The sequence below is a fragment of the Pseudophryne corroboree genome, chromosome 1 (genome assembly GCF_028390025.1).
Source record: "Pseudophryne corroboree isolate aPseCor3 chromosome 1, aPseCor3.hap2, whole genome shotgun sequence".
NCBI classification, from domain to species: domain Eukaryota; kingdom Metazoa; phylum Chordata; class Amphibia; order Anura; family Myobatrachidae; genus Pseudophryne; species Pseudophryne corroboree.
The window spans coordinates 228,456,250-228,474,280 of NC_086444.1; the positions used below are offsets into that span (position 1 = coordinate 228,456,250).

Sequence of the window (18,031 nt, forward strand, 5' to 3'; positions counted from 1 at the left end):
TAAACTCCAAATATTATAAATTTGGTAATAAGAATGGTAGACTACTTACCAACTTATTACATGGATCTAGGAAGCGAACAGTGATTAGGCCTTTATTGAAGTCAGACGGTACATTTACTGATTCTGACTCTCACAAAATTGATGTAATGAAATCATTTTATGAGGATCTTTATTCTGTCCCTACACACCCTATAAATGCTTCATCTCTCTCGGATGTTTCGGAAACCACCCCTTCTACTCCTGTCTCTCTCTCTTCTTCTTTCTCTCCTTCTTCTACTTTCTGGGATCTACTTCAACTTCCTCAACTCCCAGTTTCATTTTTTCCTGCTTTGATGGCTCCTGTAACCCCATTAGAGGTGATAGGGGTTATCAAATGGTTGAAATTGTTTAAATCTCCAGGCCCTGATGGGTTTTCTAATGAATTTTTTCGTATTCTAGCTGCACATATTGCTGATCCATTAGCCGCATGTTTTAATTCAATTATAGATACGGGGACTCTCCCTGCTTACTTCTCAGATGCCATTATTAAAGTCTTGCCGAAAGAGGGACGTAATCTTAATCTTCCAGGGTCTTATAGACCAATTTCACTCCTAAATACTGATTATAAAATTTTTACTAAAATTCTAGCGGAAAGATTGAAGCCTATTCTTCCGGTTTTGATACATAAAGATCAAACCGGCTTTATAACAGGACGGCACTCGGTGGTGAATGTACGGAGAGTTCTCACAGCTATATTTCATGTAACATCTAATCATGCTCTGCGGTCGACCCCTCATATGATAGTAACGTTAGACGCTGAAAAAGCGTTCGATTTAGTTTTATGGCCCCATTTATTTCGTACTCTAAAGAAATTTGGTTTTCCTACCCACTTTATTAATATTCTACGCACTTTATATTCTTCCCCACAATCACAAATAGCATGTAATGGGCTTTTATCATCTGCTTTTACGTTAGAGAGGGGAACTCGTCAAGGGTGTCCCTTATCTCCTCTCCTTTTCGCCATTGCTATAGAGCCCCTTGCTGTGGCTGTACGTGCTTCTCCCTTGATTCATGGGATTAAAATTGGAGGGGAGGAGCTGAAGATTGGATTATTTGCCGATGATACTCTTTTATTTCTCTCTGAACCTAAACATTCTCTACCTTCTCTGTTATATTTACTTGATTCTTTTGGGATGGTTTCCGGATATAAAATTAATAGATCCAAGTCGGAGGTGTTATTGTTGGGAAATTCTAATACAGATTTCTTGAAATCTATACAAATGCCGTTTTCCATAGCCCCATCTAGATTTAAGTATTTGGGGGTTCATATATGTTCAGATTTATCCCAATTGTATGCGACATATTTTTCTACTACAATCACCAAAATTGCCACAAAACTTGAATCATGGAGAGATCTATCTCTCTCTTTATTGGGACGCTTAGCTATAATTCAATCTATTATTTTTCCGAAAATATTTTACTATATGCAACAATTACCGATTGCGATACTTAAATCGGATATTAAGAAATTGGATGCATTATTTTCTAATTTTATTTGGCAGAATAAGCGTCCAAGAATATCACGGGCTAAATGAATCACCTCTAAAAGTCAAGGTGGATTGGGATACCCTGATTTGGAAGCATATTCTCAAGCAGTTTTTTTTCCGTTATATAAGTGCTTGGTTACTTAATAAAGACCAATATATAGATCTGTCTTTGGATTTAGCAGTTTTTTCCCCTTACTCCCAAAGTGCACTTTTACAAACTAAATGGCTTTCTATCCCACTAAATATTCGGAATCATATTTTATTTGCAGATACATACAAAGCTTGGCTTGGGTTGAATAAGCGCTGTAAATCCGATCCATATGTTACCCCTTTTATTCCCCTATGGGGAAACCCTTCGTTTCCTCCATCACTTTTGAATTCATTGTTTGATGTTTGGAGAGCAAAAGGGTTGGATTTATCGTGTAAGGTTTTTGATCCAGGTGGCTCTTTGTATACCTTTCAGGAGCTATGCCTTAAATTTTCTCTACCAAGTTCACATAGGTTTATGTATTTTCAAATGCGGCATTTTTTACTTTCTATTAATGCACCTAAACCCCTTGCTAGAACTCGAAAGGTTACTGTGGCTCAGATTAAATCTATTGATACAATGTTATGTTTTCTTCTTGAGAAGAACTACAGAGTGAAATATTTATACAATGTTATAATCAGTTCTGTGGAGCATGTACAATGGCAGGTGTTGTTAAAGAAATGGACTCAGGATATTCCATAACTAGCTGATATACATGATTTAACTGAGCTATATTCCTATTCACTTAAGGTGTTACAGTCCGCTTATCTGCAAGAAGTTCATATCCGAACACTACATAGAGCATATATAACTCCATATCAAAGAAGATATATCATTAAGGATGAGCTGGGACATTGTATAAAATGCAGAACTGTAGTTGCGGATTTTTACCATTGTATCTGGGACTGCTTTAAACTGCGTAAATTCTGGTGCAAGATACTGAATTTTATTAACAAAATGTTTGCTCTTGCTTTACAACCTGATCCTTTGGCCTGTTTAGGGTTCAGTTTTAAAAACTGGACCTTAACAGGAAAAAAAAGACATATTCTCCCATTATTAATCACAATTCTCGCGGTATGTAAAAAATTTATTATATGTCACTGGATCAAAAAAACGGTACCTAGTCTTATGGAAGTCAAACAAAAATTACTTCAGATACTATATTATGAGCGGAAGTACGCAGATGTTGATTTACTCTTGGGGGCTCAAAGGTTTTACTGTAAATGGGCTCCATTTATTAGTACTTTAGATAGAGAAACTCGATTGCATATATATAACTCTTTTGAAAATTTTAATTCTGATGAGCATACGATATTCTCTAATACGGGAGCTTTGAATTAGGTGGATTCTGAGAGTCATGTATTTCATGTCTTTTTGCCTCAATATCTAGGTACTGTGTCAAAGTATACGATGAATATTATTTATCTCATCTTTTCCTATTCCCCGCTTCCCTTACCTCCCTCCTTTGTCTTTTGCCCTTTTTTAATTTTTTATTCTTGTATAGGTATTCCTGTATCACTTTAACCTGTCTTATCTCAGTGAGACTATGCTGATATATATTGACAAATATGTTTGTGATATTTGGGAGTACTGTTTTATTGTATAGTGCTTTTTCTTTTTTCTGTATGTGGAAAATCTTTAATAAATACATTTAAAAAAAAAAAAACCTTGTTGGCTGCATACAGGACAAACAGTGCTTCTGTTTTTCTGACTCTAGCCGTCCTGGCCACATAAATTTTCAAAGCCCTGACCACATCAAGGGACTCGGAATCCTCCAAGTCTTGCGTAGCCACAGGCACCACAATAGGTTGGTTCATATGAAAAGATGACACCACCTTAGGCAAAAATTGAGGACGGGTCCGCAATTCCGCTCTATCCATATGGAAAACCAGATAGGGGCTTTTATGAGACAAAGCCGCCAATTCCGACACTTGCCTAGCCGAAGCCAAGGCTAACAACATGACCACCTTCCAAGTGAGATATTTTAACTCCACCGTTGTAAGTGGTTCAAACCAGTGCGACTTAAGGAAACTCAACACCACAATAAGGTCCCAAGGCGCCACCGGAGGTACAAAAGGAGGCTGAATATGCAGCACTCCCTTCACAAAAGTCTATACTTCTGGGAGAGAAGCTAATTCCTTCTGAAAGAAAATGGATAAGGTCGAAATCTGAACCTTAATGAAGCCTAATTTTAGGCCCAAATTCACTCCAGTTTGTAGGAAGTGAAGGAAACGGCCCAGATGGAATTCTTCCGTAGGAGCATTCCTGGCCTCACACCAAGAAACATACTTTCGCCATATACGGTGATAATGTTTAGCTGTCACGTCCTTCCTAGCCTTTATCAGAGTAGGAATGACCTAATCCGGAATGCCCTTTTCGCTAGGATCCGGCGTTCAACCGCCATGCCGTCAAACGCAGCCGCGGTAAGTCTTGGAACAGACAGGGCCCCTGTTGCAACAGGTTCTGCATTAGAGGAAGAGGCCACGGATCTTCTGTGAGAATCTCCTGCAGATCCGGATACCAGGCCCTTCACGGCCAATCTGGAACAATGAGAATTGTCTGTACTCCTCTTTTTCTTATTATTCTCAACACCTTTGGGATGAGAGGAAGAGGAGGAAACACATAAACCGACTGGAACACCCACGGTGTCACTAGGGCGTCCACAGCTACCGCCTGAGGGTCTCTTGACCTGGCGCAATACCTCTGTAGCTTTTTGTTGAGGCGGGACGCCATCATGTCTATCTGGAGAAGTCTCCCCTGACTTGCAATCTGTGCGAAGAATTTCTGATGAAGTCCCCACTCTCCTGGATGCAGGTCGTGCCTGCTGAGGAAGTCCGCTTCCCAGTTGTCCACTCCCGGAATGAACACTGCTGACAGTGCGCTTACATGATTTTCTGCCCAGCGAAGAATCCTGGTGGCTTCCGCCATTGCCACTCTGCTCCTTGTGCCGCCTTGGCGGTTTACATGAGCCACTGCGGTGATGTTGTCTGACTGAATCAGAACTGGTAGGTCGCGAAGTAAGGTCTCCGCTTGACGAAGGGCGTTGTATATGGCCCTCAGCTCCAGGACGTTGATGTGAAGACAAGTCTCTTGACTTGTCCAAAGTCCTTGGAAGTTTCTTCCCTGTGTGACTGCTCCCCAACCTCGGAGGCTCGCGTCCGTGGTCACCAGAACCCAGTCCTGAATGCCGAACCTGCGGCCCTCTAGAAGGTGAGCACTCTGTAGCCACCACAGGAGAGATACCCTGGCCCTGGGGGACAGGGCGATCAACTGATGAATCTGTAGATGTGACCCGGACCACTTGTCCAGTAGGTCCCATTAGAAGGTCCTCGCATGGAACCTGTCGAAGGGAATGGCCTCGTATGATGCCACCATCTTTCCCAGAACTCGAGTGCAGTGATGCACTGACACCTGTTTTGGCTTCAATAGGTTCCTGACCAGGGTCATGAGTTCCTGAGCCTTTTCTATCAGAAGATAAACCCTTTTCTGGTCCGTATCCAGAATCATGCCCAAGAAGGTCAGATGAGTCGTAGGAACCGGGTCTGGGACTCCAGGTCGACAACAAAAAGGTCGACACACCTTAGGTCGATGCCAATTGGTCGACACACCTTAGGTCAACATGGACAAAAGGTCGACATGGACAAAAGGTCGACAGGAACAAGGTCAACATGGAAAAAGGTCGACATGAGTTTTTTATGGTTTTTTTGTGTCGTTTTTTTCGTAGAGTGACCGGGAACCCCAATTAGTGCACCGCGTCCGCTCGCCATGCTTCGAGCATGGTGCCTTCGCTCCGCTCCGCTCCGCACAGATTACCGTTCCAATCGTAGTCCACGTGGATCGTTAAGTATGAAAAGGTTCCAAAAAAGAAAAAATTGTGAACAACTCATGTCGACCTTTTTCCATGTCGACCTTTTGTCCATGTCGACCTAAGGTGTGTCGACCAATTGGCGTCGACCTAAGGTGTGTCAACCTTTTTGTTGTCGACCTGGAGTCCGGATACCGTCGGAACCAACTAAGACTTCGAGATATTGGGAATCCAGCTGTGTTGCTGTAACACTTTCAGTGAAAGTGACACGCTGCTCAGCAACTGCTCTCTTGATCTCGCTTTTATGAGGAGATCGTCCAAGTACGGGATAATTGTGAAACCTTGCTTGCACAGGAGCACCATAATTTCCGCCATTACCTTGGTGAAAATCCTCGGGGCCGTGGCAAGCCCAAACGGTAACGTCTGAAATTGGTAATGACAATACTGTACCGCAAATCTCAGGTACGCCTGATGAGGAGGATATATGGGGACATGAAGGTATGCATCCTTTATGTCGAGTGACACCATAAAATCCCCCCCTTCCAGACTGGAGATCACCGCCCGGAGCGATTCCATCTTGAATTTGAACTTTTTCAAGTACAGGTTTAGGAATTTTAGATTTAAAATGGGCCTGACCGAACCATCCGGCTTCGGGACAACGAACAGGGTTGAATAGTACCCTTTCCCCTGTTGGACTAGGGGAACCCTGACAACCACTTGCTGTTGACACAGCTTTTGAATTGCAGCTAACACTACTTCCCTCTCTGGGGGAGAAGCTGGCAAGGCCGACTTGAAAAATCGGCGAGGGGGCACCTCTTCGAATTCCAGTTTGTAGCCTTGGGATACAATATCCATCGCCCAAGGATCCACGTCTGACAGAACCCAGACCTGTTTGAAGAGTCGAAGACGTGCCCCCACCGGTGCGGACTCCCTCAGTGGAGCACCAGCGTCATGTGGTGGATTTAGTAGAAGCCGGGGAGGACTTCTGCTCCTGGGAACTAGCCGGAGCAGGTGTTCTCTTCCCTCTACCCTTACCTCTGGCGAGGAAAGATGAGCCCCGACCTCTTCTGGGCTTATGCGACCGAAAGGACTGCATCTGATATTGTGGAGTTTTCTTTTGCTGTGGGGGAACAAAAGTCAAAAAGGTAGATTTACCCGCGGTAGCTGTGGCAACCAGGTCCGCGAGACCTTCCCCAAATAAAACTTCACCTTTGTATGGCAAAACCTCCATATGCTTCTTTGAGTCGGCATCATCCGTCCACTGGCGGGTCCACAGGGCTCGCCTAGCAGAAATCGCCATGGCGTTGGCTCTCGAACCTAGCAGCCCAACGTCTCTTTGAGCATCCCTCATATATAAGACTGCGTCTTTAATGTGACCTAAGGTCAATAAAATGGTATCCCTGTCTAGGGTATCAAGGTCAGCTGACAAGGTATCTGTCCAAGCTGCAACTGCGCTACATACCCATGCCGATGCTATTGTCGGTCTGAGTAAAGCACCCGTATGCGTATAAATAGATTTTAAAGTAGTTTCCTGTCTGCGATCAGCAGGATCCCTGAGGGCTGCCTTGTCTGGAGACGGTAGCGCCACCTTCTTGGATAGGCGCGTTAAAGCCTTGTCCACCCTGGGTGAGGATTCCCAACGTACCCTGTCCTGTGCAGGGAAAGGATACGCCATAAGAATCCTCTTGGGAATCTGCAGCTTTTTGTCTGGAGTTTCCCAAGCTTTTTCAAATAACTCATTCAGCTCATGAGATGGGGGAAAGGTTACCTCAAGTTTCTTTTCCTTATACATGAACACCCTCGTGTCAGGGACACAGGGGTCATCTGTGATATGCAAAACATCTTTTATTGCAATAATCATATAATGAATACTTTTGCCCACCCTTGGGTGTAACCTCGCATCATTGTAGTCGACACTGGAGTCAGAATCCGTGTCGGTATCAGTGTCTGCTATTTGGGATAGGGGATGTTTTTGAGACCCAGAAGGGCCCTGTGACCCAGTGGAAGCCGTGGATTGACTCCCTACTTTTTCCCTGGACTCTGCTTTGTACATTATTTTATGTAATAAGGTCACATTTGCATTTAAAACATTCCACATGTCCAGCCAATCATGAGTCGGCGTTGCCGACAGAGACACCACAATCATCTGCTCCACCTCCTCCTTAGATGAGCCTTCCGCATCAGACATGCCGACACACTCGTACCGACACCCCCCCACACACAGGGATATAGTTATAAGGAGACAGTTCCCCAATAAGGCCCTTTGGAGAGGCAGAGAGAGAGTATGCCAGCACACACCCAGCGCCAACTGACACTGGAAACAATTTCCCAGATAATATAGCGCTTTTATATATATATATATATATATATAAAATTAACTGTGTAATACACTCACTGCGCCTTACAAGTGCCCCCCCCCCCTCTTTTCAGCCCTGTGTCACCGTGTTCAGCAGAGGAGAGACCGGGGAGCCAGCTTCTCTGCAGTTCTCTGTGGAGAAAATGGCGCTGGTTAGTGCTGAGGGACCAAGCTCCGCCCCCTCCAGCGGCGGGCTTCGGTCCCGCTCAAATGTATAAAACTGGCTGGGGATTTTTATAATTACTGCCTCCGCAGCCCATATACATATAAATGCCTGACTTAGAGGTTTTTATTGCTGCCCAGGGCGCCCCCCCCCCCTGCGCCCTGCACCCATCAGTGCCTGCTAGTGTGCGTTGTGTGTGCGAGCAATGGCGCGCAGCGGTAACACTGCGCGCTTACCTTGCTTACCTCAGGGAAGTTCTGAAGTCTTCTGCCGCCTAAGAAGTTTTCTTTTCTTCTTATACTCATCCGCCTTCTATCTTCCGGCTCTGTGAGGAGGACGGCGGCGCGGCTCTGGGACGAACGGCGAGGGGAGACCTGCGTTCCAACTCCCTCTGGAGCTAATGGTGTCCATTAGCCTAAGAAGCAGAGCCTATCACTTAAGTAGGTCTGCTTCTCTCTCCTCAGTCCCACGATACAGGGAGCCTGTTGCCAGCAGTGCTCCCTGAAAATAAAAAACCTAACAAATTTCTTTTTCAGAGAAACTCAGGAGAGCTCCCCTGTAATGCACCCAATCTCCTCTGGGCACAGGATCTAACTGAGGTCTGGAGGAGGGGCATAGAGGGAGGAGCCAGTGCACACCCATTCTAACGTTCTTTATAGTGCTCATGTCTCCTGCGGAGCCCGTCTATACCCCATGGTCCTTACGGAGTCCCCAGCATCCTCTAGGACGTAAGAGAAATCCCCCCATAAAACTGTGTATCAAAATTAGGTTATTTGTGGCCCACTAGCTCCTGCGGAAGTACAGGTTCACCATGCTTTGCCAGCTCAAGCTTGGGGAAGGCATGCTGTGACTTGTAGTTTTACAGCTAAAAACTCACAAATGGGCTACCTCAGGAATAAAACACCTAATCATTCTACCCTGAATGTCAACATACCTCCTCAAGTACTGAGCAGGGAAGACTATTTAAAAGGTTATAAGTGGCTGGTCATTGAAGTTGCCTATATCCCGTGTGCAGTCTGTGTCCGGGCCCCCTCCTCTCTAGCGGGCAGACCAATAGACTCTGTGCACTAAGGTCACTAGAATACCCTAGTTCTGTCCCGGAGTCTAGTGTGCATGCACATGTCTCTGGGAAAATGGTGCGCCGGCCATTTTCCCATTGGTTTTCATACTGCGCATGGGGGTGGGGGGGAGGGGGGTCAGATATAACATGTGCAGAGAGAGTTAGATTTGGGTGGGTTATTTTGTTTCTGTGCAGGGTAAATACTGGCTGCTTTATTTTTACACTGCAATTTAGATTTCAGTTTGAACATACCACACCCAAATCTAACTCTCTCTGCACAAGTTATATCTGACCCCCACCCCCTCCCCAGTGGCAGATTAAGAACCGCATGGGCCTGGAGCTGAAATTTCATGAAGGGCCTATTGTAACCAGTGCTGTGGGTTTGCGTGGTCTACACATAGGGTGTGGCTTGCATTATGAATTTAGCAAACAGCAGTAAGCTTAGCTTAATGCTGTTTGTAACTGTATCACTTATGCCATCTATAGACGACAAAAGCCTTTCCAGCTTCAGTTGAAGCCTTCCAGACTTTGCGGAGTCCCTTCCAGTCAAAGCACAATGTGCATTGTTTTTTTTTTTTTTTTTTTAGATGTTCTTTTTTTTTTTTTTTTTGAATAAACGATTTATTAGGTTTTTTACAAATTTTTCCATTGATATATAAAGAACAATATCATAACAATAATATTGGTACATCGGTGCATTGCAACATCATTACATTGGCATTTTCAAGGCATTAAAGTATGAAATCAAAGAGTGAGAATCAATGCTAAGTAGTGCCTAATAAATTTGGGTAAAGAGTCACGATTTACATAACAATTGTTACATTCAAAAGGATGTTAGAATACAGTACAATAGTCCCGTTATTCAGATCCAGTGTACCAGGTATGAGTGGATAACCTCAAATAAAAGGAAAAAGTTTTTACATAATATGATAAAATAGAGACAAAGGAGTAGAGGGTAAGGAGGGACACAAAACTAAGGGAAGGAGGGAAGAGGTAATAGCAACTCCGAAATACAACAATAAGTTATCATAGCGGAGAAGAATTACATTATTTTCTGTCTTAGGTACCAGTCAGTGCCTTCGAATACTCTCTGTAGTTGATCTTGTATATCCTGAGGAAGTCTATTTATATATTCACCCCATTTTTTATAAAACCTCACTACCCCTGTCTCAACTTCTGGAAAAGCAGCACTTCATTCATAATAAAGCATCTTTAAGATATCTGATTGAAGTTCATGTAGAAAGGGGGGGGGGGGATCTAGAAATCCAGTGTTTTAGAATAAGTTTACAGGCAATGGTCAGAATAACTGTTAATATAGGAGACAGTGAGGACTTACCTAAACCTAAATCCCATTCATCAAAATTTAATAACAGGCAGGGAATAGGGGCTTTAACAAGACTAAGGGAAAAAAGTTTATTAATATAATCGATAACTTTATCCCAAAATCGTCTTATTTTTCCACATTCCCAGAAGTTATGAAAAAAATCGGCCCTACTAGTAGAGCATTTTGGGCATCTGCCTGTTTCTTCAGCTACCATAAATTTTCTTTGCGCTGGGGAGATGTATGCCCTATGCATAATCCGCAAATATGTTTCCTGTAATGTAGCAGAAGGGATACGTTTTAGGGTGATCTCACAATGCTCTGTCCAAACTGCAGATGACTGGATAGATGGGATGTCTCGAGTCCAGCTCCGAAGGGAGCGAGACCAAGCCGCTACCATAGATGTCTCCAATAAAAATGGATATAAATACCGAATTTTGTATGTTTTGATTTTAATAAAAGCCATGGTATCTAAAATCACATCTCTGGGTTGGGTCACAGCTGGTTTCACAGTTTTCGACTGAGCATAGTGCCTAGCCTGTAGGTACATAAAGAACCACCCCTTCTGAAGACTAAAAGTATCTTGGAGGTAGTCAAAGGTACGTATAGTGCCACCTGGATCAAAGATATCTTTTATCGCTATTATCCCTTTCGCTTTCCAGTTCAAATATAGTGAGTTCTCCAAACCTGGAATAAAATTAGGATTTCCCCAAAAGGTAATAAAAGGGGTGTCAGTATGGTCCCTATGCAAGCGTTTATTGATAGTACACCAGCTTCTATAAACATCTGCAAATAATATATTGGAGAGAATGTGTGCTGGGATCAACGATTTGGGAGAATGTAATAGTGCATTAGAGGAAAAGGGAAAAAAAAGTGCATCCTCCAATGCAGTATTAGTAAATACTGAGGTTTGCCCTAACCAGTCCGGTATATACCGAAAATGAGCTGCTTGAGTAAAAGTGGCTACATCTGGCACAGCGAAGCCTCCCTGCGCCTTTGGAAGGGTCAATTTGGAAAAAGCAATGCGTGGTCTCTTACCTTGCCATATAAATTTAGTAAGTTGGGCGTTTAGGATTTTGGTATCTCGTTTTGAAAGACAAAGGGGGAGCATTTGCAGTATATATGAAAGCTTAGGAAACAACACACTTTTTATAACAGCAATTCTGCCGGTTAACGAGAGGGGCAAGTGTATCCAATGGTCGATTAATTTTGCAATTGAAGTCAGTATTGGTGGGAAATTGATCGTATAAAGTGAGCTAAGAGTAGTCGGAATGAGGATGCCCAGATATTTAAGAGGGGTGCGACAGATAGTAAACCTAGCTAATGTGGGGTGTGAGTGAAAGTAATTAGTTTCTGTCATTATAGGAAGGAGCTGTGATTTCGAATAGTTTACCTTAAAGCCTGAAAACGCACTAAAATTGTCTATCATGGAAGTAATAGCTGTAAGCGACTGCAAAGGCTGAGAAATAAATAGCAGCATATCATCCGCAAATAGGCTCAATTTGACTTCAACATCCTTAATTTTATAGCCAGTATACAGGGGATTTGAGCGAAGAGCTACAGCTAATGGTTCTAATGCCATAGCGAAGAGGAGGGGAGAGAGGGGGCAACCTTGTCTTGTGCCCTGTAAAATTGAAAAGGGGTGAGAGAGATAACTATTACTTAAAATTTGCGTAGAGGAGCCCTTATATAATCTTTGTAAAATCATAATAAATTCAGTGGGGGCGCCAAATCTATGTATACAATCAAACAAGTGGTCCCAGGCTACTAAATCAAAAGCTTTTTCTGCATCAAGTGATAGAATTACATTGGGACTTTGGGAGTTAGAGGAGTTAGAGGATTCTAGCCATTGCATAACTGCAAGGACTTTCCGAACATTCCCCACTGAGTGACGACCCATAATAAACCCTGTTTGGTCTTCGTGTATGATATTCGGAAGAATAAGTTTAAGTCTATCAGCTAAAATTTTAGTATATAGTTTATAATCCGTGTTCAGGAGGGACACGGATTTGGAAAAAGCAATAAGATCCAGGCAAGAGAGGGTCACGACCAGGTTTATGTAGAAGTTTCAACAGGGCGGAATTAAAGTATAGAGGGGGGTCTGATCCTGATATAAGCATATTAAAGAAAACCAGAAGGGCATCTTCTATTTTAGGGCCCAAAATCTTATAGAAGTCATTAGAGATTCCATCTGGACCAGGAGCTTTGTTGGTTTTAAGGTGCTTAATAGCGCGCCTTATTTCCTCAATAGATATAGGCTGTATTAAAGATGAGGCTTGATCTGGGGACATGTGGGGAAGGGTAACCTTGTCCCAAAAGGCAGCAGCCTCTTCAGCATTAGTTTCCGATAAGGCATACAACTTTGAGTAGAAGGCGTGCAAGATATTGGAGATTTCCTTGCCACCAGAAGTGATATTGCCATTTTCATCCTTAAGAGCCTTAATTGTGCTAGAAGTAAGTTGGCCTCTGAGTAGGTTAGATAAAAGTTTCCCCGACCTATTACCATGTTTATAGAATTTGCAGGCAGAGTTAAAAGAATATTTAGATTTCGCCTGAGACAACATGTTATCAAAAGCAGTCTTTTGTGTCAAATACGCCAATTTATTGGCTGAGGTAGGTGTAGTTTTAAATGTCTGATAGGCTGTAGTGAGGTTGGTTTGCAATTCTACATATGAGGAACGGAACAATTTGTCTTTATGTGCACAGTAAGAAATAATCTCTCCTCTAAGTACAGGCTTAAAAGCTAGCCAAAAAAGTGCGGGGGAAGAAGAGGCGGTATCCCTATTATCAGATTGATAATTAGCCCATATGGTTTCCAATGCAGCTCTAAACTTTAAGGAGTGAGATAAGTGGGAGGGGAAACGCCATTGTTTAAATGGGCCTTTATCCGTGACCAGGGCAAATCTGATCCAGCACAGAGCGTGATCAGACACACAGATAGGTTCTATATTAGAATCCAGGAGGCGTGTAAATAAATGCTCAGACATAAAAATATAGTCTATCCTGGAGAGAGTGTTATGAGCTGCAGATAGACAAGTAAAATCACGCTCCAAAGTATGAGCAGCTCTCCATGCATCTACTAACTGAAGTTGTTGTAGAATATACGGTATGCCTATCTGTGGGACCCGACGTTTGTTGTATGGAGAAGAGGAAGCATCCATCAGCGGGGATGCTACCATATTTAAATCTCCCCCAAAGAGAATAGGGACAGTACCATAAGCGTATAATTTTGTTACAATTTTCATTAAAAAAAACCTTAGAATATACATTTGGGGCGTACACATTACATAGTATGTATATAGATTGGTCAATTGATACCTCAGCGATTATATAGCGACCCTGAGGGTCAATTAATGAGGAGTGTACAACGGTTACTAATGATGCCCTCACCAGTATTGCCACTCCTCTGGCCTTAGAGGTGAATGGGGCAGATAGAAGGACTTTCCAGCGTAGTGCGTTTAATTTTAGCATTTCAGGGGGTAGCAAATGAGTTTCTTGCAAATATGCTATATCAATTTTTGTTCTATTGAGGTATATTAATATCTTCTTCCTCTTAACTGGAGAATGAAAGCCACCGACGTTAAGAGAACCCAATGTAAGACTAACCATATATGAAGTAGTAGAAAGGTATGTATGTAAAATATACTCCCAACTTACTTATTGAAATCCTCTCACATGATGATAAGATAAGAAATATAGTCAAATCGGAGTTGCAAAAGGGAAGAGGGGGGGTGGGAAGAAACAACTGGGGGAACAAACATAGTGAATATATTCCGCTAAGGAAGTATATTCCTATGTTACGCACACATGCTGGGTGTGCTTCCGGGTTGAAATCTTCCCGCGTCAAACTAATACGCGGGTAAGCTCTAACGAGCATAAAGCATAACAAGATAGGTGCTCTTAACCTCCATAGTAAAAAACATAGTGATTCATGTATTTGTATATATGAGGGTTAGGCACAGAGCCATTATTGATCAAAAGTAAAGCATTGGTCAGAGGGGATACAGAAGGGTCACATGGATAAGCATTGCCTAAAATACCATATGAAGTTCTATACCCTTAATCGTCATTTCTATAAAACTATCTCTGGCCAAATGCATTCAGAACAGTGATTGCAAAAAGACAAGCATGTCATTTTTAAACCAAAAGGAGCAATGAGACTTTGGATATGATCTAAGCCAGCGGAGGGAGACAATCTAGTAACAATAATCAGAGATTAAAAAGGAAGAGAAAAAAAGAAAAAAGGCAAATGTATTGTTAACTAGGAGACCGCAAGGCAGTCACTAAGTATCAGCTGAGGCTGTAACTATGCATATACAAAGGACATTGTCAGACTGCACGTGGATATCTCTTTAGGGATATATAAGACTATTGAATCTCACATCTCAGGGCACATTATAGATCAGCTGGGTCTCCAGAGGGGTTGTAATCTGACTGAGTAAGTTCACGTAGGTATCCCTCCGCATCCCCGACTGTGGAGAAATCTTTAAATGCATTGCCTTCAAAGAGACGGAGATGTGCTGGAAATAACAAGGCAAATTTCCTTTTGTCTTTCACCAGTTTAGTACAAAGAGGTGCAAATTCTTTCCTTGCTCTCATTACTTCAGAAGAATAGTCCTGAAAAATAAACAATCGGGAGCCCATCCACTTAAGATCTCTGTTGTGACTTGACGCTGCCCAGATAGCCTCCTTGTGTACAAAACTAAGAGTTTTGAAAATGACGACACGGGGTCTGCTGTCTGTGCCGGACCGCGGGGGACCCAAGCGGTGTGCTCGCTCTATTACCAAGCCCGTGCAATCCTCTCCAATATCCAGTAGATCAGGCAAGGTAGATTGTAAAAAGGTAAACAGTTCAGGTCCTTTAAGCGATTCAGGTAACCCCACGACACGTAAATTGCATCGACGTGACCTATTTTCAAGGGCGTCGACTTTTGTTTGTAGCTGATAATGGGATTTCTGAAGTTGTTCATATTGTATTTTGAGCTCAGTTACTTCTTGGAAATTCTCCCCAATCCGTTGCTCATTATTATTCACTGTTCTAGAAAGCTGCTTCACCTGTGATTTCATATCACGTATGGCTTGTTGCAGTTTGGCTGAATGTGCATCCATAATTGGTCCCATAGCTACCTGTACTGCCTTTACAACATCTGTGTATGTAACAGGGCTATCAGAGGCAGGTACAGGGATGTCTGGGGTGGGTTGTGGAGGGTGCGAGGCATGCTGTGAGTGTGTATCAATGCTAGCAGCATGTGTCCCCACCTGAGAATCAGACGCGGCGGCCATCTTGGATTCCGGCTGCCGACGTTCAGACTTTGATTTGTGCACTTTGGGGGGCATAGATGCGGATAGAAATCTATCCATTTGGTGCCCCACACTCTCTCCTTCAGCTCACTGCAAAAACCGCCGCTGTCCACAGCAGAATGGAGGCTCTGTGCGGCCCGTTATTCGGAGGTGCGGGAGAGCTGTAAAGATCAGGGTCTCCTCATGCAGGCACCGGAACCGGAAGTCGTGCATTGTTTTTTTAGCCTAGAGGGACAGGACATAAATTACAGGACCAGGGCAAAGGGGCCAGGGCAGCGGGGAGAGGGACAGGACATAAATAACAGGGCCAGGACAGAGGGGCCAAAACAGTAGGGACAGGACAGAGGGGACAGAATAGAGGTGACAGGGGCAGGACAGAGCCTTGATTCAGCACTAGTGGGAGGAGGTAGTTGGCACTCACTATATATACTATAACCTATAATATTAGAGTTTATACAGTACGCAATCTGCAAGGTGTATTATAACACCCCTCTCCAGCCCCACTCACCACTCGTTCTTGATCTGGTTCTTGCTCTGGCTATGTACTGCAGCTGCTCAGAGAGCCTGCTCCCACAGCCAGAGGAGGAATGTCCCGGTAAAACCTGTGCGAGGAGGCGGAACCAAGAAAGAGAGGCCGTCACTCCAGCATCCACCCTTGTGCCACAACTGAAGGGTAGCGCACACAATATCCTTCAGCTGGTCTAGCCTCGGAGTGAGCCGTCTGTGTATCCCCCCTTCAATTCGGCCTGGCCATTCACCATGGTTACCAGCTAGTAAGCCTGAGTCACATACAGCAATAATAACAGAGCTGGATCGAGTACTCTGTTGTTATTATTGTTGTATGCAGTGCTAGAAGTGTGTATTTAGAAGTGGGGGTATTGAAAATGTAATAGAAGAGCCGGGGATCTGGGGTACAGCTAGAATGCCAGAAACTATAGGGATTATGATAGAGTAAATCAACTTTAGATACAGTTTAAAACTACAGTATATAGTATAAAAGAAACCGTATTATATAATTATCCAATCTGTGCTTCCTACCTCCGCTGTTCATCATCCTCTTCCCCATTCAGTAACTGTTTTATATCAGCTTTTCTTAATGTCTCACGTGTCACCCCTGCTACTCTTACTTCCTTCTTCCCTTACTTACCCCCTATACCTCTCATACCCTGTATCCTTCTTTTGCCCTGCAGTTTTCACTCCCTCCTTCCATCTGTCATTCCTGCACCTCACTATCTCCTTCCATCTCTCACTCCTGCACCTCACTATCTCCTTCCATCTCTCTTTCCTGCACCTCACTATCTCCTTCCATCTCTCACCCCTGCACCTCACTATCTCCTTCCATCTCTCACACCTGCACCTCACTATCTCCTTCCATCTCTCACACCTGCACCTCACTATCTCCTTCCATCTCTCTTTCCTGCACCTCGCTATCTCCTTCCATCTCTCTTTCCTGCACCTCTCTATCTCCTTCCATCTCTCATCCCTGCACCTCACTATCTCCTTCCATCTCTCACCCCTGCACCTCACTATCTCCTTCCATCTCTCACCCCTGCACCTCACTATCTCCTTCCATCTCTCACTCCTGCACCTCACTATCTCCTTCCATCTCTCTTTCCTGCACCTCACTATCTCCTTCCATCTCTCACTCCTGCACCTCACTATCTCCTTCCATCTCTTGTCCTTGTACCTCACTCCCTCCTTTCTATTTCTCGCCACTGTACCTCACTCCCTCCTTCTCTGTCCCCTGTACCTCATTTCCCCTTCTATATCACACCTTTGCAGTGGACCGCACACTCCCTCCCTCCCTTCTTTTTTCATCCCTGTATCGCGCTCCTTCCTTTCATCTATCACCCCTGCACCTCACTATCTCCTTTCATCTCTTGTCCCTGTACCTCACTCCCTCCTTTTATTGCTCACCACTGTGCGTCACTCTCTCCCTCCTTCCCTGGGGACTGTACCTCCCTCCCTCCTTCCATCTCTCACCCATGCACTGCACCTCTCTCCCTCCCTGTTTGCTTCTCTTGGCCATGAACCTCACTCTCTCCTCATACCCTTGCACCTCACTACCTCCTCACTTCTCATACTCCTGCATCTCACTCCCTCAGTGTGCATGTGCACAGTGCACCTGCCCCTAGCATGCAGAATAGGCAGCCTTATAGGAGAAGTTATACCCCTGAAGCACTGCATCCAGCACACAGGCAGTGCCACATTGAGGTGGGTGCTATGGGGATGCGGCTGGGAGCAGGTGCTGCTGGTGGACATAACAACGGCAGCGATGGATGAAAGGGATCCAGAACAAACAGGGTTTGTGGAAGAACACATGCCGGCACCCACTCCGCTACACCCAGAGTGGGTGACTCGGCACACTACACAAAAGCATCACAAACCTGAACCTGATGCTGTGCCACTGATGTGCCTGCTCCCGTTTTTAGAGCCGACACCGCCTCCTCCTTCTGTTCCTGGAGCCGCCT

At 44.0% G+C, this 18,031-nt stretch overlaps 1 protein-coding gene across 3 annotated transcripts in view; it reads right to left on the reverse strand.

Annotated features, from left to right (window-relative positions):
• The window catches only part of TMEM232 (transmembrane protein 232), a 530,130-nt gene that overhangs the window by 509,401 nt on the left and 2,698 nt on the right, over positions 1–18,031 (reverse strand). The window lies entirely within an intron of this gene.